We start from the raw sequence: 27,334 nt of genomic DNA on the forward strand, positions 1-27,334 counted from the left end.
CCATTGGGCATTAAAACTGTCTGGTTTAACTACTCTGAACTCCACTGCTCTTCCAAGGGGCATTGAGATTGTCTTTTTAATCCACTGTTATCTCCACCACTCTTCCAAGGGGCATTGATATTGTTTTTTTCTTCCACTGCGACCTCCACTTCTCTTCCAAGGGTCATTGATATTGTCTTTTAATTCCACTTCGACCTCTACCACTCTTCTAAGGGGCATTTATATTGTCTTTTTAATCAACTGCGACCTCCACCACTCTTCCAAGGGCCATTAAAACCGTGTTGCTAAGCTACCTTGACCTCCACGTCAATTCCACGGGGCATTAAAACCGTCAATTTAAACCACTCTGAACTCCACAGCTCTTGCAAGGGGCATTGATATTGTCTTTTTATTCCAATGTTACCTCCAGCACTCTTCCAAGGGGCATTGATATTGTCTTTTTATTCCACTGCAACTTCCACCGCTCTTCCAAGGGGCATTAAAACCGTCTTGTTAAGCTACTGTGACCTCCACGTTTCTTTCACGGGGCATTGATATTGTTTTTTTATTCCACTGTAACCTCCACCACTCTTCCAAGGGGCATTGATATTGTCTTTTTATTCCACTGGGACCTTCACCACTCTTCCAAGTGGCATTGATATTGTCTTTTTAATCCACTGCGACCTCCACCACTTTTCCAAGGGGCATTAAAACCGTATTGTTAAGCTACTGTGACCTCCACGTCTCTTCCAAGGTGCATTAAAACCGTCAATTTAAACCACTCTGAACTTCACAGCTCTTGCAAGAGGCATTGATATTGTCTTTGTATTCCACTGTAACCTACAGCACTCTTTCAAGGGGCATTGATATTGACTTTTCATTCCACAGCGACCACTACCACTCTTCCAAGTGGCATTGATATTGTCTTTTTAATCAACTGCAACCTCCACCTTTCTTCCAAGGGGCATTAAAACCGTCTTGTTAAGCTACTGTGACCTCCACCTCTCTTCCAAGCGGCATTGATTTTGTCTTTTTAATCCACTGTGACCTCCACGTCTCTTCCAAGTGGCTTAAAACCGTCAATTTAAACCACTCTGAACTCTACAGCTCTACCAAGGAGCATTGGTATTGTCCTTTTATTCCACTCTAACCTCCACCACTCTTCCAAGGGGCATTGACATTGTCTTTTTATTCCACTGCGACCTACAACACTCTTCCAAGCGGCATTAAGACCATCTTGTTAAGCTACAGTGACCTCCACAACTCTTCCACGGTGCATTGATATTGTCTTTTATTCTACGGTAACCTCCACCACTCTTCCAAGGGGCATTGATTTTGTCTTTTTATTCCACTGCGACCTCCACCACTCTTCCAAGGGGCATTGATATTGTCTTTTTAATCCACTGCGACCTCCACCACTCTTCCAAGGGGCATTAAACCAGTCTTGTTAAGCTACTGTGACATCGAAGTCTCTTCCAAGGGGCATTAAAACCATCTGGTTAAAACATTTTGAACTCCACAGCTCTTCCAAGGGGCATTTGTATTGTCTTTTTATTCCACTCTAACCTCCACCACTCTTCCAAGGGGCACTGACATTGTCTTTTTATTCCACTGCGACCACCACTACTCTTCCAAGCGGCATTAAGACCATCTTGTTAAGCTACAGTGACCTCCACAACTCTTCCACGGGTCATTGATATTGTCTTTTACTCCACTGTAACCTCCACCACTCTTCCAAGGGGCATTGATATTGTCTTTTTATTCCACTGCGACCTCCACCACTCTTCCAAAGGGCATTGATATTGTCTTTTTAATCAACTGCGACCTCCACCACTCTTCCAAGGGGCATTAAAACCGTCTTGTTAAGCTACTGTCACGTCCATGTCTATTCCACCGGGCATTGATATTGTCTTTTTATACCACTGTAACATCCACCACTCTTCCAAGGGGCATTGATCTTGTCTTTTTATTCCACTGCGACTTCTGCCTCTCTTCTAACGGGCATTTATATTGTCTTTTAAATCCACTGCGACCTCGACTACTCTTCCAAGAGCATTAAAACAGACGTGTTAAGCTACTGTGACCTCCACGTCTCTTCCAAGGGGCATTAAAACTGTCTGGTTAAAACACTCTGAACGCCACAGCTCTTCCAAGGGGCATTGATATTGTCTTATTTTTCCTCTGTAACCTCCAAAACTCTTCCAAGGGGCATTGATTTTGTCTTTTTATTCCACAGTGAACTTAAACACTCTTCCAATGGGCATTGATATTGTCTTTTTATTCCACTGTAACCTCCACCACTCTTCCAAGGGGCATTGATCTTGTCTTTTTATTCCACTGCGACTTCTACCTTTCTTCTAAGGGGCATTTATATTGTCTTTTAAATCCACTGCGACCTCCACTACTCTTCCAAGGGGCATTAAAAATGTCTTGTTAAGCTACTGTGACCTCCATGTCTCTTCCAAGGGGCATTAAAAGCGTCTGGTTAAACCAATCTGAACTCCACAGCTCTTCCGAGGGGCATTGTTATTGTCTTCTTATTCCACTGTAACCTCCACCACTCTTCCAAGGGGCATTCATATTGTCTTTTTAATCCACTTCGACCTCCACCACTCTTCCAAGTGGCATTAAAATGGTCTTGTTTAGCTACTGTGACATCGAAGTCTCTTCCAAGGGGCATTAAAATCATCTGGTTAAACCACTCTGAACTCCACAGCTCTTCCAAGGGGCATTTGTATTGTCTTTTTATTCCACTCTAACCTCCACCACTCTTCCAAGGGGCATTCACATTGTCTTTTTATTCTACTGCGACCTCCACCACTCTTCCAAGGGGCATTGATATTGTTTTTTAGTCCACTGCGATCTCCACCCCAATCCAAAAGGCATTAAAACCATCTTGTTAAGCTACTGTGACCTCCACGTGTCTTCGAAGGGGCATTGATATTGTCTTTTTATTCAACTGTAACCTCCACCAATCTTCCAAGGGGCATTTATATTGTTTTTTTACTCCACTGCAACCTCCACCACTCTTCCAAGGAGCATTAATATTGTCTTTTTAACCCACTGCGACCTCCACCACTCTACCAGGGGGCAATAAAACCGTCTTGATAAGTTACTGTGACCACTACGTCTCTTCCAAGGGGTGTTAAAACCGTCTGGTTATTCCACTCTGAACTCCACAGCTCTTCTAAGGGGCATTATTATTGTCTTTTTATTCCACTGTAACCTCCACCACTCTTCCAAGGGGCATTGATATTGTCTTCTTATTACACTGAGACCTTCACCAGTCCTCCAAGGGGCATTAAAACCATCTTGTTAAGCTACTGTGACCTCCACATCTCTTCCACGGGGCATTGGTATTTTCTTTTAATTCCACTGTAACATCCACCACTCGTCCAAGGGGCATTGATATTGTCTTTTTATTCCACTGCGACCTACACCACTCTTCCAAGGGGCATTGATATTGTCTTTTTAATCCACTGTGACCTCCACCACTCTTCCAAGGGGCATTAAAACCGTCTTGCTAAACTACTGTGACCTCAACGTCTCTTCCACGGGCCATTGATATTGTCTTTCTATTCCACTGAAACCTCCACCACTCATCCAAGGGGAATTGATATTGTCTTTTTATTCCAATTTAAACTCCTCCACTCTTCCAAGGGGCATTGATATTGTCTTTTTATTCCACGGTAATGTCCACCCCACTTCCAAGGGTCACTGATATTGTCTTTTTATTCCACTGCGACCTCCAACACTCTTCCAATGGCCATTGATATTCTCTTTTAAATCCACTGTGACCTCCACCACTCTTCCAAGGGGCATTAAAACAGTCTTGTTAAGCTACTGTAGAAAGAAGAAAATCCCGGCACTCACGTGTTGATAATCAGTTGATTTATTCCACAACTCACACAAAACGTTTCAGCCTGTCCAAGGCTTTTTTCAATTGTGGTTAAATACATTCAGTCAAAATATTTATAAACAAATCCCCGGAAATGACACAATTCTCAACAACATAGAAAAAGAGTAAACCAATAAAAAAATTATATATATATAACAGAATTTACAATAACATACAAAAAATTAAACAATAATAAACTCAAGTTACACAATGAAAAAGGACAAGTGAATTCATATATTTTAAATAATCCCCAATTATACAAAAACCACATACATCATAGATTGTGAAATTTATTGTATACATATACCATATTATATCTTTATTTCTCCACATTTAACTAAAAATATATAGCATTTCATAATTTTTCCAGAAAAAATCCTTAATGTATTTAAGATTTTTTAATATTTCCCATGGAATCAAATATATCAATGACAATTAGATTCATATATATAAATAATCTCCAACCAAATATGAAAACATAGATCCCAAAGCATAGATTCCATTTCATAGATATCAAAGATATTACCCTCTAAATTTCTCAATGTTCCTTTTATTAGACACATTCAACATTATATCATTTTTCTGGAAAAAAAAATTTCTTAATATTTCTAGATTTTTTTCACAAAGATTTTTTATAATACTGTTTATTACATTTGTGTATATAATTGGTTCCTCATGAACAACCTGCAACAAGTGACCAAATCTATCTTTTATTCTCTTGCCCTTTATAATTCTACTAATAAATACTTTATAAAGAGATCAGTAAACTATCATATTCCCATAGATCCCAATTCACATAGTAGAAAAAATTCATATTAATTCTATATTACTTTATATCTCATTATAAAATGTTACTACATATAGAGCTACCACTGAAGGAACAATCACAGACATACGGGAATAGAGAACATCTATGTCCTAAGTAATCCTCACCTCCCCCAGATCGTTTATCTGAGATAAGAGTGACTTTTAAATTCATCCTTTGTTATCCTCTATCCCCTAAATTAGACCTTATTTATTTCGTTAGATGTGACAATATAATTAATTGTCCACCCCTGATTCCTAGAAATACATAGAAAAAGCCGTCCGGCTTACATCATATCTCCACATTCAATCTTATTTAACCCAACAAAATATGGCAAGTACAATATGCATCCCATTTGTTTCTATGCAGATACTTCAGGATTTCATCGCATCTGAGATGTCTAAAAAGAAAAATAGGATGTATATATTACTCATTGTCCTAATCACATAATACCACTAACATCATATTCTCGATTCAGACCATTTGGATATAAAGTTCCCAGAGTATAAATCCAAAAGGCTTCTCTACGTAAGAGGATTTACGTAGTGGTATTATGTGATTAGGACAATGAGTAATATATACATCCTATTTTTCTTTTTAGACATCTCAGATGCGATGAATTGACTGCCCTGAAAGACTCTCTGAATGTTTCCATGGACAATTTTCGTAAGGATTTACAGGAAAGAAAACGCCGAAAATTTGCTAGAGACACAGAGGATTATCTTATGAATAAGGTTTATAAGTGGCGGGACCCGGCTTTTGGTTATGAAAAATACTCCAGAACTTTTTTCCGCAGCAGTCAGTATTCTTCGGATTCTGGGAGTGATATTTCAGGATCTTGGAATCTACTCCAGCAATGACAACAAGGTCGCAGGTACTAAGGACATGCTAGTTATTAATATTTCCTCTAAGACTTTACAACCATCACAAATAGAACTGCTACAGAAAGGTTTATCTTTTGGTGTTATGTCTAAACTTAATGGTTTTCAATTAGATCTGGACTTAAATCGTTTCTTTAGAAATGTAAGATTAAAAACACATTTTTCCACTGTACCATCACCGGCACCAGTTAGATCTATTGTAGATAAAGAGGACTGTTTGAAGTTAGCAGATTTAAATTTGAGGATTAAGAGTAGTTTTTCGCCACCTAAGATTTATCACCCGACAGAAACATATATTAGCTTTGTTACGAGAGAGATTGAATCTCTATTGAATCGGACACAACTAGGAGGTTTTTCTTATAGTAGTAATTTAACCATGAAAGAAAGGGAAGCCCTTAAACTTTTACAGGATGATAAGACAATAGAGATAAAGCCCGCTGACAAAGGGGGATCAATTGTAATAATGGATAGGGAGAGATATATTGGGGAGATAATGAGACAATTATCAGATTCTACAACTTATCAACCATTAAAAGGGAACCCATTGAAAGATATACAAAGGAAAATTGAGATAATGATAGATAGATATAAATTAGGGGGTAATATTGATTCAAAGTTGGCTGATTTCTTGATTAAAGATGATCCTATCACCCCAGTGTTTTACATATTACCGAAAGTGCATAAAACTTTAATTGATCCTCCAGGCAGACCAATTGTGGCGTCCACAGAGTCAGTATTATCCCCTCTGTCTATAGTATTGGAACACATTTTGACCCCTCTGGTAAAGAAAAATAAATCTTTTTTATTAGATACAGGAGATTTTTTGAAAAAAATTAAAACCATTCATAATATATCTGCAGATACCATTATTGCCACAATAGATGTTACAAGTTTATACACATCAATAGAACATGAAAAAGGATTAAACGCAGTGAGGTGGCTTCTTGAGATTAATGAATTTCCAGGGGTACAAAGATATATAGTGATGGAGTTACTAAGAGTGGTTTTGTATGAGAACTACTTTTTATTCCAAGATGTCTATTACAAACAGAAGAGGGGATCGGCAATGGGTGCGAATGTGGCCCCCCCATACGCAAATACATATATGTCATTTTTTGAGGAACATTATGTCTATGAACATCCTCTATTTAAGATACATGGGAAAGCCTGGTTTAGGTTCATAGATGACATATTTTGCGTATGGGAGGGGCCACAAGAAACCCTAATGACATTTTATGATGATTTGAATAGTGTATGGAGTGAATTAAAATTTACCATTTCATTGAGCACTGAGAGGATTAATTTTTTGGACACTATGGTAATGAGGAATGAGAAAGGGGACTTTGAGACAGATTTATATAAAAAAGATACGGACAGGAATAGTATCTTACATTTTAGGAGTGCACACCCATATTCTGTTAAAAAGGCAATCCCTAAATCACAGTTTCAGCGAGTGACTAGGATTGTTACCAACCCCTCTATCTGTTCTAAAAGAATTGAGGAAATGTGTGAAAATTTTAGATTGAGAGACTATCCTCAATGTATTTTAGATGGGGCATTGAGAGAGGTGTTTACTGATGAAAAAACACGTAGAAGGGATGAATCACGTATATGCTTTGTGAGAGAATATCATCCAGTTAATTTAAAAATAGATCAGATTATAAAAAAATATTGGTATATTCTAGGGCAGGCATATCCGAATGTAAGGGAATTTAATATACCTCCCCTTATCTGTAACAAGAGATTGCCCAATGTGAAGGATAAACTAATACGGGCGGATGTTGGGAGTGATGCAATAATTCCAAGACAAACTTTTCTTACAACTAAAAATAAAGGAACATACCCCTGTCTGAATTGTGCTCAATGTAGTAACGTAATTAAGGGGGAATATTTTAGTCATCCTAGGACAGGTAAAAGATTTAATATTAAGGGCTTTTATACGTGTAAATCTACAAATGTGGTTTATCAGATAAAATGTCCGTGTGGTTTTTCATATATTGGAGAAACAATGCAGTCAGTAGGAACACGGATTAATAAACATAAATCCACTATCAGGTGTGGAGATACTTCGCTTCCCCTTCCATTACATTTTAAGGAAAAAGGACATTCAATAGCTCAATTGAAATATCAGGTGTTAGAACAAATAGATACACCTAGAAGAGGGGGCAGTATCAAAAAAATCCTCTTACGTAGAGAAGCCTTTTGGATTTATACTCTGGGAACTTTATATCCAAATGGTCTGAATCGAGAATATGATGTTAGTGGTATTATGTGATTAGGACAATGAGTAATATATACATCCTATTTTTCTTTTTAGACATCTCAGATGCGATGAAATCCTGAAGTATCTGCATAGAAACAAATGGGATGCATATTGTACTTGCCATATTTTGTTGGGTTAAATAAGATTGAATGTGGAGATATGATGTAAGCCGGACGGCTTTTTCTATGTATTTCTAGGAATCAGGGGTGGACAATTAATTATATTGTCACATCTAACGAAATAAATAAGGTCTAATTTAGGGGATAGAGGATAACAAAGGATGAATTTAAAAGTCACTCTTATCTCAGATAAACGATCTGGGGGAGGTGAGGATTACTTAGGACATAGATGTTCTCTATTCCCGTATGTCTGTGATTGTTCCTTCAGTGGTAGCTCTATATGTAGTAACATTTTATAATGAGATATAAAGTAATATAGAATTAATATGAATTTTTTCTACTATGTGAATTGGGATCTATGGGAATATGATAGTTTACTGATCTCTTTATAAAGTATTTATTAGTAGAATTATAAAGGGCAAGAGAATAAAAGATAGATTTGGTCACTTGTTGCAGGTTGTTCATGAGGAACCAATTATATACACAAATGTAATAAACAGTATTATAAAAAATCTTTGTGAAAAAAATCTAGAAATATTAAGAAATTTTTTTTTCCAGAAAAATGATATAATGTTGAATGTGTCTAATAAAAGGAACATTGAGAAATTTAGAGGGTAATATCTTTGATATCTATGAAATGGAATCTATGCTTTGGGATCTATGTTTTCATATTTGGTTGGAGATTATTTATATATATGAATCTAATTGTCATTGATATATTTGATTCCATGGGAAATATTAAAAAATCTTAAATACATTAAGGATTTTTTCTGGAAAAGTTATGAAATGCTATATATTTTTAGTTAAATGTGGAGAAATAAAGATATAATATGGTATATGTATACAATAAATTTCACAATCTATGATGTATGTGGTTTTTGTATAATTGGGGATTATTTAAAATATATGAATTCACTTGTCCTTTTTCATTGTGTAACTTGAGTTTATTATTGTTTAATTTTTTGTATGTTATTGTAAATTCTGTTATATATATATAATTTTTTTATTGGTTTACTCTTTTTCTATGTTGTTGAGAATTGTGTCATTTCCGGGGATTTGCTTATAAATATTTTGACTGAATGTATTTAACCACAATTGAAAAAAGCCTTGGACAGGCTGAAACGTTTTGTGTGAGTTGTGGAATAAATCAACTGATTATCAACACGTGAGTGCCGGGATTTTCTTCTTTCTACTGACATTGTTTTCCACGTGCACCACCTTAGCTAGACGGAGTGCCGACTATTCCTTTTTGATACTGATTGTTTGAAGTACGAGCACACTTCTTTTCTGATGGCAGCGGTAAGCAAAACCTTTAATGAAGAGGAGGCTGCAAAGATTATTTCGTTATCCACAATATCGACAGAATTTCTTAAGATTCCTACAAGTGAATTTAAAAGACGAGATCTGGAAAAGGAGATGAAGAGGCTGGTTTCTTATGAACTCCATGCAGCAACATTAACTGAATACTACAAGGAGAAACGAATACCACGAGGGTTGAGAGTGCACCTACGTCCAACTCTTTTCTCAGATGATCTGGCTTTTTGTGACGGATTTGAACAGATTATAAATAAGTGCTCACTGGATTTAATTCTCCTGACAATTGACAGATTACAAAAAGCTATTACTGATTTGGGGACTGAAATCAATAATATTGAGACTCAATTGAGTACTTGCCTAAAAGTGGATGAATTGACTGCCCTGAAAGACTCTCTGAATGTTTCCATGGACAATTTTCGTAAGGATTTACAGGAAAGAAAACGCCGAAAATTTGCTAGAGACACACAGGATTATCTTATGAATAAGGTTTATAAGTGGCGGGACCCGGCTTTTGGTTATGAAAAATACTCCAGAACTTTTTTCCGCAGCAGTCAGTATTCTTCGGATTCTGGGAGTGATATTTCAGGATCTTGGAATCTACAACGTCCTTTTTTCAGGAGAGGAAGAGGACGACATTTCAGAAGAAATCGAGGAGAGCCGGTCGGCATCACAGGAGGAACTACTCCAGCAATGACAACAAGGTCGCAGGTACTAAGGACATGCTAGTTATTAATATTTCCTCTAAGACTTTACAACCATCACAAATAGAACTGCTACAGAAAGGTTTATCTTTTGGTGTTATGTCTAAACTTAATGGTTTTCAATTAGATCTGGACTTAAATCGTTTCTTTAGAAATGTAAGATTAAAAACACATTTTTCCACTGTACCATCACCGGCACCAGTTAGATCTATTGTAGATAAAGAGGACTGTTTGAAGTTAGCAGATTTAAATTTGAGGATTAAGAGTAGTTTTTCGCCACCTAAGATTTATCACCCGACAGAAACATATATTAGCTTTGTTACGAGAGAGATTGAATCTCTATTGAATCGGACACAACTAGGAGGTTTTTCTTATAGTAGTAATTTAACCATGAAAGAAAGGGAAGCCCTTAAACTTTTACAGGATGATAAGACAATAGAGATAAAGCCCGCTGACAAAGGGGGATCAATTGTAATAATGGATAGGGAGAGATATATTGGGGAGATAATGAGACAATTATCAGATTCTACAACTTATCAACCATTAAAAGGGAACCCATTGAAAGATATACAAAGGAAAATTGAGATAATGATAGATAGATATAAATTAGGGGGTAATATTGATTCAAAGTTGGCTGATTTCTTGATTAAAGATGATCCTATCACCCCAGTGTTTTACATATTACCGAAAGTGCATAAAACTTTAATTGATCCTCCAGGCAGACCAATTGTGGCGTCCACAGAGTCAGTATTATCCCCTCTGTCTATAGTATTGGAACACATTTTGACCCCTCTGGTAAAGAAAAATAAATCTTTTTTATTAGATACAGGAGATTTTTTGAAAAAAATTAAAACCATTCATAATATATCTGCAGATACCATTATTGCCACAATAGATGTTACAAGTTTATACACATCAATAGAACATGAAAAAGGATTAAACGCAGTGAGGTGGCTTCTTGAGATTAATGAATTTCCAGGGGTACAAAGATATATAGTGATGGAGTTACTAAGAGTGGTTTTGTATGAGAACTACTTTTTATTCCAAGATGTCTATTACAAACAGAAGAGGGGATCGGCAATGGGTGCGAATGTGGCCCCCCCATACGCAAATACATATATGTCATTTTTTGAGGAACATTATGTCTATGAACATCCTCTATTTAAGATACATGGGAAAGCCTGGTTTAGGTTCATAGATGACATATTTTGCGTATGGGAGGGGCCACAAGAAACCCTAATGACATTTTATGATGATTTGAATAGTGTATGGAGTGAATTAAAATTTACCATTTCATTGAGCACTGAGAGGATTAATTTTTTGGACACTATGGTAATGAGGAATGAGAAAGGGGACTTTGAGACAGATTTATATAAAAAAGATACGGACAGGAATAGTATCTTACATTTTAGGAGTGCACACCCATATTCTGTTAAAAAGGCAATCCCTAAATCACAGTTTCAGCGAGTGACTAGGATTGTTACCAACCCCTCTATCTGTTCTAAAAGAATTGAGGAAATGTGTGAAAATTTTAGATTGAGAGACTATCCTCAATGTATTTTAGATGGGGCATTGAGAGAGGTGTTTACTGATGAAAAAACACGTAGAAGGGATGAATCACGTATATGCTTTGTGAGAGAATATCATCCAGTTAATTTAAAAATAGATCAGATTATAAAAAAATATTGGTATATTCTAGGGCAGGCATATCCGAATGTAAGGGAATTTAATATACCTCCCCTTATCTGTAACAAGAGATTGCCCAATGTGAAGGATAAACTAATACGGGCGGATGTTGGGAGTGATGCAATAATTCCAAGACAAACTTTTCTTACAACTAAAAATAAAGGAACATACCCCTGTCTGAATTGTGCTCAATGTAGTAACGTAATTAAGGGGGAATATTTTAGTCATCCTAGGACAGGTAAAAGATTTAATATTAAGGGCTTTTATACGTGTAAATCTACAAATGTGGTTTATCAGATAAAATGTCCGTGTGGTTTTTCATATATTGGAGAAACAATGCAGTCAGTAGGAACACGGATTAATAAACATAAATCCACTATCAGGTGTGGAGATACTTCGCTTCCCCTTCCATTACATTTTAAGGAAAAAGGACATTCAATAGCTCAATTGAAATATCAGGTGTTAGAACAAATAGATACACCTAGAAGAGGGGGCAGTATCAAAAAAATCCTCTTACGTAGAGAAGCCTTTTGGATTTATACTCTGGGAACTTTATATCCAAATGGTCTGAATCGAGAATATGATGTTAGTGGTATTATGTGATTAGGACAATGAGTAATATATACATCCTATTTTTCTTTTTAGACATCTCAGATGTGATGAAATCCTGAAGTATCTGCATAGAAACAAATGGGATGCATATTGTACTTGCCATATTTTGTTGGGTTAAATAAGATTGAATGTGGAGATATGATGTAAGCCGGACGGCTTTTTCTATGTATTTCTAGGAATCAGGGGTGGACAATTAATTATATTGTCACATCTAACGAAATAAATAAGGTCTAATTTAGGGGATAGAGGATAACAAAGGATGAATTTAAAAGTCACTCTTATCTCAGATAAACGATCTGGGGGAGGTGAGGATTACTTAGGACATAGATGTTCTCTATTCCCGTATGGCTGTGATTGTTCCTTCAGTGGTAGCTCTATATGTAGTAACATTTTATAATGAGATATAAAGTAATATAGAATTAATATGAATTTTTTCTACTATGTGAATTGGGATCTATGGGAATATGATAGTTTACTGATCTCTTTATAAAGTATTTATTAGTAGAATTATAAAGGGCAAGAGAATAAAAGATAGATTTGGTCACTTGTTGCAGGTTGTTCATGAGGAACCAATTATATACACAAATGTAATAAACAGTATTATAAAAAATCTTTGTGAAAAAAATCTAGAAATATTAAGAAATTTTTTTTTCCAGAAAAATGATATAATGTTGAATGTGTCTAATAAAAGGAACATTGAGAAATTTAGAGGGTAATATCTTTGATATCTATGAAATGGAATCTATGCTTTGGGATCTATGTTTTCATATTTGGTTGGAGATTATTTATATATATGAATCTAATTGTCATTGATATATTTGATTCCATGGGAAATATTAAAAAATCTTAAATACATTAAGGATTTTTTCTGGAAAAATTATGAAATGCTATATATTTTTAGTTAAATGTGGAGAAATAAAGATATAATATGGTATATGTATACAATAAATTTCACAATCTATGATGTATGTGGTTTTTGTATAATTGGGGATTATTTAAAATATATGAATTCACTTGTCCTTTTTCATTGTGTAACTTGAGTTTATTATTGTTTAATTTTTTGTATGTTATTGTAAATTCTGTTATATATATATAATTTTTTTATTGGTTTACTCTTTTTCTATGTTGTTGAGAATTGTGTCATTTCCGGGGATTTGTTTATAAATATTTTGACTGAATGTATTTAACCACAATTGAAAAAAGCCTTGGACAGGCTGAAACGTTTTGTGTGAGTTGTGGAATAAATCAACTGATTATCAACACGTGAGTGCCGGGATTTTCTTCTTTCTACTGACATTGTTTTCCACGTGCACCACCTTAGCTAGACGGAGTGCCGACTATTCCTTTTTGATACTGATTGTTAAGCTACTGTGACCTCCACGTCTCTTCCACGGGGCATTGATATTGTCTTTTTATTCCACTGCGACTTCTGCCTCTCTTCTAACGGGCATTTATATTGTCTTTTAAATCCACTGCGACCTCGACTACTCTTCCAAGAGCATTAAAACAGACGTGTTAACCTACTGTGACCTCCACGTCTCTTCCAAGGGGCATTAAAACCGTCTGGTTAAAACACTCTGAACGCCACAGCTCTTCCAAGGGGCATTGATATTGTCTTATTTTTCCTCTGTAACCTCCAAAACTCTTCCAAGGGGCATTGATTTTGTCTTTTTATTCCACAGCGAACTTAAACACTCTTCCAATGGGCATTGATATTGTCTTTTTATTCCACTGTAACCTCCACCACTCTTCCAAGGGGCATTGATCTTGTCTTTTTATTCCACTGCGACTTCTACCTTTCTTCTAAGGGGCATTTATATTGTCTTTTAAATCCACTGCGACCTCCACTACTCTTCCAAGGGGCATTAAAAATGTCTTGTTAAGCTACTGTGACCTCCATGTCTCTTCCAAGGGGCATTAAAAGCGTCTGGTTAAACCAATCTGAACTCCACAGCTCTTCCGAGGGGCATTGTTATTGTCTTCTTATTCCACTGTAACCTCCACCACTCTTCCAAGGGGCATTGATATTGTCTTTTTAATCCACTTCGACCTCCACCACTCTTCCAAGTGGCATTAAAATGGTCTTGTTTAGCTACTGTGACGTCGAAGTCTCTTCCAAGGGGCATTAAAATCATCTGGTTAAACCACTCTGAACTCCACAGCTCTTCCAAGGGGCATTTGTATTGTCTTTTTATTCCACTCTAACCTCCACCACTCTTCCAAGGGGCATTCACATTGTCTTTTTATTCTACTGCGACCTCCACCACTCTTCCAAGGGGCATTGATATTGTTTTTTAGTCCACTGCGAACTCCACCGCAATCCAAAAGGCATTAAAACCATCTTGTTAAGCTACTGTGACCTCCACGTGTCTTCGAAGGGGCATTGATATTGTCTTTTTATTCAACTGTAACCTCCACCAATCTTCCAAGGGGCATTTATATTGTTTTTTTACTCCACTGCAACCTCCACCACTCTTCCAAGGAGCATTAATATTGTCTTTTTAACCCACTGCGACCTCCACCACTCTACCAGGGGGCAATAAAACCGTCTTGATAAGTTACTGTGACCACTACGTCTCTTCCAAGGGGTGTTAAAACCGTCTGGTTATTCCACTCTGAACTCCACAGCTCTTCTAAGGGGCATTATTATTGTCTTTTTATTCCACTGTAACCTCCACCACTCTTCCAAGGGGCATTGATATTGTCTTCTTATTACACTGCGACCTTCACCAGTCCTCCAAGGGGCATTAAAACCATCTTGTTAAGCTACTGTGACCTCCACATCTCTTCCACGGGGCATTGGTATTGTCTTTTAATTCCACTGTAACATCCACCACTCGTCCAAGGGGCATTGATATTGTCTTTTTATTCCACTGCGACCTACACCACTCTTCCAAGGGGCATTGATATTGTCTTTTTAATCCACTGTGACCTCCACCACTCTTCCAAGGGGCATTAAAACCGTCTTGCTAAACTACTGTGACCTCAACATCGCTTCCACGGGCCATTGATATTGTCTTTCTATTCCACTGAAACCTCCACCACTCATCCAAGGGGAATTGATATTGTCTTTTTATTCCAATTTAAACTCCTCCACTCTTCCAAGGGGCATTGATATTGTCTTTTTATTCCACGGTAATGTCCACCCCACTTCCAAGGGTCACTGATATTGTCTTTTTATTCCACTGCGACCTCCAACACTCTTCCAATGGCCATTGATATTCTCTTTTAAATCCACTGTGACCTACACCACTCTTCCAAGGGGCATTAAAACAGTCTTGTTAAGCTACTGTGACCTCCACGTCTCTTCCACGGGGCATTGATATTGTCTTTTTATTCCACTGCGACCTCCACCACTCTTCCAAGGGGCATTGATATTGTCTTTTTATTCCACTGCGTCATCCACCACTCTCCCAAGGGGCATTAAAACTGTCTTGTTAAGCTGCTGTAACCTCCATGTCTAATCCACGGGGCATTGATATTGTCTTTTTATTCCAATGTAACCTCCACCACTCTACTAAGGGGCAGTGATATTGTCTTTTTAAACCACTGCGACCTTCACCACTCTTCTAAGGGGCATTAAAACAGTCTTGATAAGCTACTGTGACCTCTACGTCTCTTCCAAGGGGCAATAAAACCATCTGGTTTAACCATTCTGTACTCCACAATTCTTCCAAGGAGCATTGATATTGTCTTTTTATTCGACTGTAACCTCAACCACTCTTCCAAGGGGCATTGATATTGACTTTTTTTTCCACTGCGACCTACACCACTCTTCCAAGGGGCATTTATATTGTCTTTCTAATCCACTGCGACCTCCACCACACTTCCAAGTGGCATTAAAACCGTCTTGTTAGCTACTGTGACCTCGACGTCCCTTCCATGGGGCATTAATATTGTATTTTAATTCCACTGCGACCTCCACAACTCTTCCAAGGGGCATTGATATTGTCTTTTTAATCCACTGCGACCTCCACCAATTTTCCAAGGGGCATTAAAACCATCTTGTTAAGCTACTGTGACCTCCACGTCTCTTCCAAGGGACAATAAAACCGTCTGGTTAAACCACTCTGAACTCCACAGCTCTTCCAAGGGGCATTGGTATTGTCTTTTTATTCAACTCTAACCCTCACCACTCTTCCAAGGGGCATTGACATTGTTCTTTTATTCCACTGCGACCTATTCCATTCTTCCAAGGGGCATTAAAACTGTCTTGTTAAGCTACAGTGACCTCCACATCTCTTCTACTGGGCATTGATATTGTCTTTTTATTCAAATGTAACCTCCACCATTCTACCAAGGGGCATTGATATTGTATTTTTATTCCCCTGCGACCTCCACCACTCTTCCAAGGGGCATTGATATTGTCTTTTTAATCCACTGCGACCTCCACCACTATTTCAAGGGGCATTAAAACCATCTTTTTAAGCTATTGTGACCTCGACTTCTCTTCCACTGGGCATTGATATTGTCTTTTTATTCCACTGTAACCTCCACCACTCTTCCAAGGGGAATTGATATTGTCTTTTTATTCCACTGCTACATCCACCACTCTTCCAAGGGGCATTGATATTGTCTTTTAAATCCACTGCGACCGCCACCACTCTTCCTTGTGGCATTAAAACCGTCTTTCTAAGCTACTGTGACCTCCACATCTCTTTCAACGAGCATTAACACCGTATCGTTAAACCACTCTGAACTCCAAAGATCTTCCATGGGGAATTGATATTGTCTTTTTATTCAACTGAGACTTTCACCACTCCTTCAAGGAGCATTGACATTGTCTTTTTAATCCACTTCGACCTCCACCACTCTTCCAAGGGGCATTAAAACAGTCTTGTTAATCTACTGTGAACTCCACGTCTCTTCAAAGGGGCATTAAAACAGTCAATTTAAACCACTCTCAACTCCGCAGCTCTTGCATGGGGCATTGATATTGTCTTTTTATTCCACTGTAACCTCCACCACTCTTACAAGGGGCATTGATATTGTCTTTTTATTCCACTGCGACCAACACTACTCTTCCAAGGGGCATTGATATTGTCTTTTTAATCCACTTCGACCTCCACCACTTTTCCAAGTGGCATTAAAAAAGTCTTGTCAATCTACTGTAACCTCCATGTCTCTTCCAAGGGGCATTAAAACCGTCAATTTAAACCACTCTCAGCTCCACAGCTCTTGTAAGGGGCCTTGATATTGTTTTTTATTCCACTGTAACCTCCAGCACGCTTCAAAGGGGCATTGATATTGTCTTTTTATTCCATTGCGACTTTCACCTCTCTTCCAAGGGACATTAAAACCATCTTGTTAAGCTACTGTGACATCCACGTCTTTTTCACAGGGCATTGATATCGTCTTTTATTCCACTGTAACCTCCACCTCTCTTCCAAGGGGCATTGATATTGTCTTTTTATTCCACTGTAACCTACAACACTCTTCCATGGGGCATTGATATTGTCTTTTTATTCAACTGAGACTTCCACCACTCCTTCAAGGAGCATTGACATTGTCTTTTTAATCCACTTTGACCTCCACCACTTTTCCAAGGGGCATTAAAACAGTCTTGTTAATCTACTGTGAACTCCACGTCTCTTCAAAGAGGCATTTAAACCATCAATGTAAACGACTCTCAACTCCGCAGCTCTTGCAAGGGGAATTGATATTGTCTTTTTATTCCACTGTAACCTCCACCTCTCTTACAAGGGGCATTGATATTGTCTTTTTATTCCACTGCGACCTCCACCACTCTTCCAAGGGGCATTGATATTGTCTTTTTTATCCACTTCGACCTCCACCACTTTTCCAAGGGGCATTAAAAAAGGCTTGTTAATCTACTGTAACCTCCACTTCTCTTCCAAGGGGCATTAAAACCGTCAATTTAAACTACTCTCAGCTCCACAGCTCTTGCAACGGGCTTTGATATTGTTTTTTATTCCACTGTAACCTCCAGCACTCTTCCAATGGGCATTGATATTGTCTTTTTATTCCACTGCGACTTTCACCTCTCTTCCAAGGGACATTAAAACCATCTTGTTAAGCTACTGTGACATCCACGTCTCTTTCACGGGGCATTGATATTGTCTCTTATTCCACTGTAACCTCCACCACTCTTCCAAGGGACATTGATATTATCTTTTTATTCTACTGCGACCTCCACCACTGTTCCATGGGACATTAAAACCATCTTGTTAAGCTACTGTGACCTCCATGTCTCTTCCACAGGGCATTGATATTGTCTTTTTATTCCACTGTAACCTCCAACACTTTTCCAAGGGACATTGATATTTTCTTTTTATTCAACTGAGTCTTCCACCACTTCTTCAAGGAGCATTGACATTGTCTTTTTAATCCACTTTGACCTCCACCACTCTTCTAAGGGGCTTTAAAACAGTCTTGTTAATATACTGTGAACTCTACGTCTCTTCCAAGGGGCATTAAAACCGTCAATTTATACCACTCTCAACTCCACAACTCTTGCAAAGGGCATTGATATTATCTTTTTATTCCACTGTAACCTCCAGCACTCTTCCAAGGGGCATTGATATTGTCTTTTTATTCCACTGCGACTTCCACTACTCTTCCAAGGGGCATTAAAACCGTCTTCTTAAACTACTGTGACATCCACGTCTCTTTCACTGAGCATTGATATTGTCTTTTTATTCCACTGTAACCTTCACCACTCTTAGAAGGGGCATGGATATTGTCTTTTTATTCCACTGCGACCTCCACCACTCTTCCAAGGGGCATTAAAACAGTTTTGATAAGCTACTGTGACCTCCACGTCTCTTCCAAGGGGCATTAAAACCATCTTGTTAAGCTACTGTGACCTCCAAGTCTCTTCCATGAGGCATTGATATTGTCTTTTTATTCCACTGCCACCTCCACATCTCTTCCAAGGGGAATTGATATTGTCTTTTTAATCAACTGCGACCTCCACCACTCTTCCAAGGGGCATTAAAACAGTTTTGATAAGCTACTGTGACCTCCACGTCTCTTCCAAGGGGCATTAAAACCGTCTGGTTAAACCACTCTGAACTCCACAGCTCTTCCAAGAGGCATTGATATTGTCTTTTATTTGACTGTAACCTCCACCACTCTTCCAAGGGGCATTAAAACCGTCTTGTTAAGCTACTGTGACCTCCACTTCTCTTCCAAGGTGCATTAAAACCGTCAATTTAAACCACTCTGAACTCCACAGCTCTTGCAAGAGGCATTGATATGGTCTTTTTATTCCACTGTATCCTCCACCACTATTCCAAGGGGCGTTGATTTTTTCTTTTTAATCCACTGCGACCTCCATCACTCTTCCAAGAAGCATTAGAACCGTCTTGTTTAGCTACTGTGACCACCACGTCTATTCCAAGGTGCCTTAAAACCTTCTGGTTAAACCACTGTGAACTCCACAGATCTTCCAAGGTGCATTGATATTGTCATTTTATTCCACTGTAACCTCCACCACTCTTCCAGGGGGCATTGATATTGTCTTTTTATTTTACTGCGACCTCCACCACTCTTCCAAGGGGCATTAATCTTGTCTTTTTATTCCACTGCGACCTCCACCACTCCTCCAAGGGGCATTGATATTGTCTTTTTATTCCACTGCGACCTCCACCACTCTTCCAAGAGGCATTGATATTGTCTTTTTAATCCACTGCGACCTCCACCACTTTTCCAAGGGGCATTAAAATCATTTTGTTAAGCTACTGTGACCTCCACGTCACTTCCAAGGGGCATTAAAACCGCCTGGTTTAACTTCTCTGAACTCCATAGCTCTTTCAAGGGGCATTGATATAGTCTTTTTATTCCACTGGGACCTCCACCACTCTTCCAAGGGGCATTTATATTGTCTTTTTAATCCACTTCGACCTCCACCACTTTTCCAAGGGGCATTAAAACCGTCTTGTTAAGCTACTGTGACCTCCACGTCTCTTCCAAGGGGCATTAAAACCATCAATTTAAACTACTCTGAACTCAACAGCTCTTGCAAGAGGCATTGATATTGTCTTTTTATTCCACTGCGACCTCCATCTCTCTTCCAAGAAACATTAAAACCGTCTTGTTTAGCTACTGTGAATCCACGTCTATTCCACGGTGCCTTAAAACCTTCTGGTAAAACCACTGTCAACTCCACAGCTCTTCCAAGGGGCATTGATATTGTCTTGTTATTCCACTGTAACCTCCACCACTCTTCAAAGGGGCATTGATATTGTCTTTTTATTTTACGGCGACCTCCACCACTCTTCCAAGGGGCATTAATATTGTCTTTTTTTTCCACTGCGACCTCCATCACTCTTCCAAGAGTCTTTGATATTGTCTTTTTATTCCACTGCGACCTCCACCTCTCTTCCAAGGGGCATTAAAACCATCTTGTTAAGCTACTGTGACCTCCAAGTCTCTTCCACGAGGCATTGATATTGTCTTTTTATTCCACTGCCACCTCCACATCTCTTCCAAGGGGAATTGATATTGTCTTTTTAATCCACTGCGACCTCCACCACTCTTCCAAGGGGCATTAAAACAGTTTTGATAAGCTACTGTGACCTCCACGTCTCTTCCAAGGGGCATTAAAACCGTCTGGTTAAACCACTCTGAACTCCACAGCTCTTCCAAGAGGCATTGATATTGTCTTTTTATTTGACTGTAACCTCCACCACTCTGCCAAGGGGCATTAAAACCGTCTTGTTAAGCTACTGTGACCTCCACTTCTCTTCCAAGGTGCATTAAAACCGTCAATTTAAACCACTCTGAACTCCACAGCTCTTGCAAGAGGCATTGATATGGTCTTTTTATTCCACTGTAACCTCCACCACTATTCCAAGGGGCGTTGATTTTGTCTTTTTAATCCACTGCGACCTCCATCACTCTTCCAAGAAGCATTAGAACCGTCTTGTTTAGCTACTGTGACCACCATGTCTATTCCACGGTGCCTTAAAACCTTCTGGTTAAACCACTGTGAACTCCACAGCTCTTCCAAGGTGCATTGATATTGTCATTTTATTCCACTGTAACCTCCACCACTCTTCCAGGGGGCAATGATACTGTCTTTTTATTTTACTGCGACCTCCACCACTCTTCCAAGGGGCATTAATATTGTCTTTTTATTCCACTGCGACCTCCACCACTCTTCCAAGGGTCATTGATATTGGCATTTTATTCCACTGTAACCTCCACCACTCTTCCAAGGGGCATTGATATTTTCTTTTTATTCCACTGCGACCTCCACCTCTCTTCCAAGGGGCATTAAAACCATCTTGTTAAGCTACTGTGACCTCCAAGTCTCTTCCACGAGGCATTGATATTGTCTTTTTATTCCACTGCGACCTCCACATCTCTTCCAAGGGGAATTGATATTGTCTATTTATTCCACTGCGACCTCCACCTCTCTTCTAAGGGGCATTGATATTCTCTTTTTAATTCACTGTGACCTCCACCACTTTTCCAAGGGGCATTAAAACCGTCTTGTTAAGCTACTATGATCTCCACGTCTCTTCCAAGGGGCTTTAAAACCATCAATTTAAACCACTCTGAACTCCACAGCTCTTGCAAGAGGCATTGATATTGTCTTTTTAATCCACTGCGACCTCCATCTCTCTTCCAAGAAGCATTAAAACCGTCTTGTTTAGCTACTGTGACCTCCACGTCTATTCCACGGTGCCTTAAAACCTTCTGGTAAAACCACTGTCAACTCCACAGCTCTTCCAAGGGGCATTGATATTGTCTTTTTATTCCACTGTAATCTCCACCACTCTTCACAGGGGCATTGATATTGTCTTTTTATTTTACTGCGACCTCCACCACTCTTCCAAGGGGCATTAATATTGTCTTTTTTTTCCACTGCGACCTCCACCACTCTTCCAAGGGTCATTGATATTGTCTTTTTATTCCACTGCGACCTCCACCTCTCTTCCACGGGGCATTAAAACCATCTTGTTAAGCTACTGTGACCTCCAAGTCTCTTCCACGAGGCATTGATATTGTCTTTTTATTCCACTGCCACCTCCACATCTCTTCCAAGGGGAATTGATATTGTCTTTTTAATCAACTGCGACCTCCACCACTCTTCCAAGGGGCATTAAAACAGTTTTGATAAGCTACTGTGACCTCCACGTCTCTTCCAAGGGGCATTAAAACCGTCTGGTTAAACCACTCTGAACTCCACAGCTCTTCCAAGAGGCATTGATATTATCTTTTTATTTGACTGTAACCTCCACCACTCTTCCAAGGGGCATTAAAACCGTCTTGTTAAGCTACTGTGACCTCCACTTCTCTTCCAAGGTGCATTAAAACCGTCAATTTAATCCACTCTGAACTCCACAGCTCTTGCAAGAGGCATTGATATGGTCTTTTTATTCCACTGTATCCTCCACCACTATTCCAAGGGGTGTTGATTTTGTCTTTTTAATCCACTGCGACCTCCATCACTCTTCCAAGAAGCATTAGAACCGTCTTGTTTAGCTACTGTGACCACCACGTCTATTCCACGGTGCCTTAAAACCTTCTGGTTAAACCACTGTGAACTCCACAGCTCTTCCAAGGTGCATTGATATTGTCATTTTATTCCACTGTAACCTCCACCACTCTTCCAGGGGGCATTGATATTGTCTTTTTATTTTACTGCGACCTCCACCACTCTTCCAAGGGGCATTAATCTTGTCTTTTTATTCCACTGCGACCTCCACCACTCTTCCAAGGGTCATTGATATTGTCATTTTATTCCACTGTAACCTCCACCACTCTTCCAAGGGGCATTGATATTGTCTTTTTATTCCACTGCGACCTCCACCTCTCTTCCAAGGGGCATTAAAATCATCTTGTTAAGCTACTGTGACCTCCAAGTCTCTTCCACGAGACATTGATATTGTCTTTTTATTCCACTGCGACCTCCACATCTCTTCCAAGGGGAATTGATATTGTCTATTTATTCCACTGCGACCTCCACCTCTCTTCTAAGGGGCATTGATATTCTCTTTTTAATTCACTGTGACCTCACCACTTTTCCAAGGGGCATTAAAACCGTCTTGTTAAGCTACTGTGACCTCCACGTCTCTTCCAAGGGGCATTAAAACCATCAATTTAAACCACTCTGAACTCCACAGCTCTTGCAAGAGGCATTGATATTGTCATTTTATTCCACTGTAACCTCCACCACTCTTCCAGGGGGCATTGATATTGTCTTTTTATTTTACTGCGACCTCCACCACTCTTCCAAGGGGCATTAATCTTGTCTTTTTATTCCACTGCGACCTCCACCACTCCTCCAAGGGGCATTGATATTGTCTTTTTATTCCACTGCGACCTCCACCACTCTTCCAAGAGGCATTGATATTGTCTTTTTAATCCACTGCGACCTCCACCACTTTTCCAAGGGGCATTAAAATCATTTTGTTAAGCTACTGTGACCTCCACGTCACTTCCAAGGGGCATTAAAACCGCCTGGTTTAACTTCTCTGAACTCCATAGCTCTTTCAAGGGGCATTGATATAGTCTTTTTATTCCACTGGGACCTCCACCACTCTTCCAAGGGGCATTTATATTGTCTTTTTTATCCACTTCGACCTCCACCACTTTTCCAAGGGGCATTAAAACCGTCTTGTTAAGCTACTGTGACCTCCACGTCTCTTCCAAGGGGCATTAAAACCATCAATTTAAACTACTCTGAACTCAACAGCTCTTGCAAGAGGCATTGATATTGTCTTTTTATTCCACTGCGACCTCCATCTCTCTTCCAAGAAGCATTAAAACCGTCTTGTTTAGCTACTGTGACCTCCACGTCTATTCCACGGTGCCTTAAAACCTTCTGGTAAAACCACTGTCAACTCCACAGCTCTTCCAAGGGGCATTGATATTGTCTTGTTATTCCACTGTAACCTCCACCACTCTTCAAAGGGGCATTGATATTGTCTTTTTATTTTACTGCGACCTCCACCACTCTTCCAAGGGGCATTAATATTGTCTTTTTTTTCCACTGCGACCTCCATCACTCTTCCAAGAGTCTTTGATATTGTCTTTTTATTCCACTGCGACCTCCACCTCTCTTCCAAGGGGCATTAAAACCATCTTGTTAAGCTACTGTGACCTCCAAGTCTCTTCCACGAGGCATTGATATTGTCTTTTTATTCCACTGCCACCTCCACATCTCTTCCAAGGGGAATTGATATTGTCTTTTTAATCCACTGCGACCTCCACCACTCTTCGAAGGGGCATTAAAACAGTTTTGATAAGCTACTGTGACCTCCACGTCTCTTCCAAGGGGCATTAAAACCGTCTGGTTAAACCACTCTGAACTCCACAGCTCTTCCAAGAGGCATTGATATTGTCTTTTTATTTGACTGTAACCTCCACCACTCTGCCAAGGGGCATTAAAACCGTCTTGTTAAGCTACTGTGACCTCCACTTCTCTTCCAAGGTGCATTAAAACCGTCAATTTAAACCACTCTGAACTCCACAGCTCTTGCAAGAGGCATTGATATGGTCTTTTTATTCCACTGTAACCTCCACCACTATTCCAAGGGGCGTTGATTTTGTCTTTTTAATCCACTGCGACCTCCATCACTCTTCCAAGAAGCATTAGAACCGTCTTGTTTAGCTACTGTGACCACCATGTCTATTCCACGGTGCCTTAAAACCTTCTGGTTAAACCACTGTGAACTCCACAGCTCTTCCAAGGGGCAATGATACTGTCTTTTTATTCCACTGCGACCTCCACCACTCTTCCAAGGGTCATTGATATTGTCATTTTATTCCACTGTAACCTCCACCACTCTTCCAAGGGGCATTGATATTTTCTTTTTATTCCACTGCGACCTCCACCTCTCTTCCAAGGGGCATTAAAACCATCTTGTTAAGCTACTGTGACCTCCAAGTCTCTTCCACGAGGCATTGATATTGTCTTTTTATTCCACTGCGACCTCCACATCTCTTCCAAGGGGAATTGATATTGTCTATTTATTCCACTGCGACCTCCACCTCTCTTCTAAGGGGCATTGATATTCTCTTTTTAATTCACTGTGACCTCCACCACTTTTCCAAGGGGCATTAAAACCGTCTTGTTAAGCTACTATGATCTCCACGTCTCTTCCAAGGGGCTTTAAAACCATCAATTTAAACCACTCTGAACTCCACAGCTCTTGCAAGAGGCATTGATATTGTCTTTTTAATCCACTGCGACCTCCATCTCTCTTCCAAGAAGCATTAAAACCGTCTTGTTTAGCTACTGTGACCTCCACGTCTATTCCACGGTGCCTTAAAACCTTCTGGTAAAACCACTGTCAACTCCACAGCTCTTCCAAGGGGCATTGATATTGTCTTTTTATTCCACTGTAACCTCCACCACTCTTCACAGGGGCATTGATATTGTCTTTTTATTTTACTGCGACCTCCACCACTCTTCCAAGGGGCATTAATATTGTCTTTTTTTTCCACTGCGACCTCCACCACTCTTCCAAGGGTCATTGATATTGTCTTTTTATTCCACTGCGACCTCCACCTCTCTTCCAAGGGGCATTAAAACCATCTTGTTAAGCTACTGTGACCTCCAAGTCTCTTCCACGAGGCATTGATATTGTCTTTTTATTCCACTGCCACCTCCACATCTCTTCCAAGGGGAATTGATATTGTCTTTTTAATCAACTGCGACCTCCACCACTCTTCCAAGGGGCATTAAAACAGTTTTGATAAGCTACTCTGACCTCCACGTCTCTTCCAAGGGGCATTAAAACCATCTGGTTAAACCACTCTGAACTCCACAGCTCTTCCAAGAGGCATTGATATTGTCTTTTTATTTGACTGTAACCTCCACCACTCTTCCAAGGGGCATTAAAACCGTCTTGTTAAGCTACTGTGACCTCCACTTCTCTTCCAAGGTGCATTAAAACCGTCAATTTAAACCACTCTGAACTCCACAGCTCTTGCAAGAGGCATTGATATGGTCTTTTTATTCCACTGTATCCTCCACCACTATTCCAAGGGGTGTTGATTTTGTCTTTTTAATCCACTGCGACCTCCATCACTCTTCCAAGAAGCATTAGAACCGTCTTGTTTAGCTACTGTGACCACCACGTCTATTCCACGGTGCCTTAAAACCTTCTGGTTAAACCACTGTGAACTCCACAGCTCTTCCAAGGTGCATTGATATTGTCATTTTATTCCACTGTAACCTCCACCACTCTTCCAGGGGGCATTGATATTGTCTTTTTATTTTACTGCGACCTCCACCACTCTTCCAAGGGGCATTAATCTTGTCTTTTTATTCCACTGCGACCTCCACCACTCTTCCAAGGGTCATTGATATTGTCATTTTATTCCACTGTAACCTCCACCACTCTTCCAAGGGGCATTGATATTGTCTTTTTATTCCACTGCGACCTCCACCTCTCTTCCAAGGGGCATTAAAATCATCTTGTTAAGCTACTGTGACCTCCAAGTCTCTTCCACGAGACATTGATATTGTCTTTTTATTCCACTGCGACCTCCACATCTCTTCCAAGGGGAATTGATATTGTCTATTTATTCCACTGCGACCTCCACCTCTCTTCTAAGGGGCATTGATATTCTCTTTTTAATTCACTGTGACCTCCACCACTTTTCCAAGGGGCATTAAAACCGTCTTGTTAAGCTTCTGTGACCTCCACGTCTCTTCCAAGGGGCATTAAAACCATCAATTTAAACCACTCTGAACTCCACAGCTCTTGCAAGAGGCATTGATATTGTCTTTTTAATCCACTGCGACCTCCATCTCTCTTCCAAGAAGCATTAAAACCGTCTTGTTTAGCTACTGTGACCTCCACGTCTATTCCACGGTGCCTAAAAACCTTCTGGTAAAACCACTGTCAACTCCACAGCTCTTCCAAGGGGCATTGATATTGTCATTTTATTCCACTGTGACCTCCACCACTCTTCCAAGGGGCATTGATATTGTCTTTTTATTCCACTGCGACCTCCACCTCTCTTCCAAGGGGCATTCATATTGTCTTTTTAATCAACTGCGAACTCCACCACTTTTCCAAGGGGCATTAAAACCGTCTTGTTAAGCTATTGTCACCTCCACGTCCCTTCCAAGGGGCATTAAAACCGT

This window comes from Phyllobates terribilis, unplaced genomic scaffold (genome assembly GCF_046119375.1).
Source record: "Phyllobates terribilis strain yellow unplaced genomic scaffold, ASM4611937v1 Scaffold_44__1_contigs__length_10104851, whole genome shotgun sequence".
Classification (NCBI taxonomy): Eukaryota; Metazoa; Chordata; class Amphibia; order Anura; family Dendrobatidae; genus Phyllobates; species Phyllobates terribilis.